The sequence below is a fragment of the Sinocyclocheilus rhinocerous genome, unplaced genomic scaffold (genome assembly GCF_001515625.1).
Source record: "Sinocyclocheilus rhinocerous isolate Xijiao unplaced genomic scaffold, SAMN03320098_v1.1 scaffold688, whole genome shotgun sequence".
Taxonomy (NCBI): Eukaryota; Metazoa; Chordata; class Actinopteri; order Cypriniformes; family Cyprinidae; genus Sinocyclocheilus; species Sinocyclocheilus rhinocerous.
In genome coordinates, this window is record NW_015651641.1 from 1,108,378 (window position 1) to 1,110,635 (window position 2,258).

General features: G+C 35.6%; 1 protein-coding gene across 2 annotated transcripts in view; it reads right to left on the minus strand.

Annotated features, from left to right (window-relative positions):
• Positions 1 to 2,012, minus strand: part of LOC107713323 (rab GTPase-activating protein 1-like) — a 104,521-nt gene extending 102,509 nt beyond the window's left edge. For both annotated transcript variants that reach the window (XM_016518796.1, XM_016518795.1), the window contains exon 1: positions 1,942 to 2,012. The gene's annotated coding sequence lies outside the window, so the exon portion shown is untranslated. The remainder of the gene's footprint in view (positions 1 to 1,941) is intronic.
• Positions 2,013 to 2,258: the final 246 nt, after the last annotated feature.

Consider the following 2,258-nt stretch of genomic DNA (forward strand, 5'->3'; position numbering starts at 1 on the left):
TTTTTTTTTTTTTTTTACTTCCCACATACTTTTAAATGGTAACGTATCATGGTTTTCACAATAATTAAAGCAGCAAAAACTGTTTTCATCATTGATAGGAAAATTTGAAGACTGGAATAATAATGCTGAAAATTCAGCTTTGCATCACAGAAATAAATTACATTTTATAATATATTAAAATAAAGTTATTTTTAATACAGTTATTTTAAATTGTAGTAATATTCCACAATATTACTGTATTTACCTATTTTTTATCAAATATGTCTTGACATATTAAAAAAATTCTTAATGATGTGTGTGTGTGTGTGTGTGTGTGTACATGCACACACACAGACTTGTGGTTTACCATTATATAATTATATATTAAATAGAAAATTATAAATAATAAAAAAATTGAATTATTAATAGTTATAACAAACACATTTTTAGAATATTTATCAATAAAAATAAATATAATACAAACCTCTGCACCATTTCATCTTTGGTCTATTCAAACTGCTCTCGGGCTACGTTTTTTTGCGTTGCTCACTTTAAAATGAATGGCTGAAACTATGTTGAGTAATTATTGAAACAAATATGTTACTTCACCTGTCAGGAAAAAAAAAAGTTACCAGTCTGGGTTTTAATCTTAAGGTGTGGCTAAGGCAACTGTTATGCAATCTGAAATCATGTTTGCAACATGTATGCATTTTTTTTTTGAGAGCTGAACTCACTGCAGTAAGTAACAGTATATCCGCCTCTGGGTGAAGGCATAAGGTTGTGCTACAATTAGTGATCTTAGTGTTTTGTTTGTAAGCAAATCAGTGAATCTGAGCTAAAATTTTGAATCAATGAATCGTTCTCACTGCACTGACTCGTCTTTCCCGTTTGAAGTGAATACCAACTTTACAGCCTTGAGGTGCAGTTACTTTTACCGTTGCTCATTTCAATTTGTTTCAATAGGAACCCATGCACGAGAGTGAAAAATTTCACCATGCAGATTTCACTAACGTTCAAGATGCGCTGACCAACTGAGAGCTGCTTGGTTTGACAGTGACTTCTGTGTGAGCTGAGCTTCACACCTCGCTACACTATTGACTATAGAAAATGGACCGCTTTTTTGACCGAATGTGACCACACCTTTAAAGAATGGCTATACCACGAGCCAATAGCATTCGACCACAGGTATTGACTGGGCATTTTATTGGTTGACTTACTAAATGAACACTCCCCCTTCACTAAACAGGTCATTTTGAGTCTGAAAGAGCACTGAACAAGTACTTATTGAGACTCTTATTCATGACAGGTAGTTGGAGAAACAACAACAGGCTTTGTTGTCATAATAAAGGAAAATTATTACACTTGTTTCAGTCATGAACGAAGGAATCACTTGAATGCATCCTATTGGCATAACAATGTAAATTGCAGAAAGAGTCACTGAACAGTAAAAAATGTTTTTGACGGATTTAAATGATTCGAGTCACAATCACTAGCTATTCAAACACATGATCATCAAAACAAATCCAACAAGATTCAGAACCATTACACATGCGATAAAACTTAGTAATGCAGCTATGTTTGCATCTATTGCAGATGATGCATTCCTACTATGAGAGGCGAACAAATCCTCTAATTATATCTTATATATGGCTTAGACAGTAACACACAAACAACGTCCTTTATTTTTTTCTATTTTTCTTTGTTTAAAACCGAATCTGTCACAAAGATGGGCATGTGTGCTGTGCAGATGGCAGATCTTTGCAGGTTTTGTGTCATGCAGTGAAGCAGAGATCAGCACACGGCCTTTAACGGGCTAACCCACTGTAGCATGCTAGCCACAAATCCAAATCTGCATATATTGTTTTATATCTTCCGCTTAAAACGACAAATTTACTGAATAACGAAACGGACGTGTAGAATAAATAAAAACACGGAGGTGTGCATCATTGCCACTCATCCTACCTGTTTCCACAAAAGCTTTTTATTCCAGAGAGGCTTGACATAACAGCGCAGAACATTAGCCAGCAAACAGTGCAGCTGTAAACACAAACCAAACCCCGCTCGCACTGCGCATGCGCCGCCGCACTCTTCAGAAATCTTCGGAATGGAATCGGATACTAGCGTACTGCTTTCTGCGCAGTATGTACTAGATTCTGCATACTGATATAGCATGTTGACAAAGTTGTGGAGGGAAAACAATTCAACAGTAGTATGCTACGCTGTTGTCATGTTAAATCACTATGTTGCATGTTTACCTGAAAAGAGCGTAGTCTGTTTAT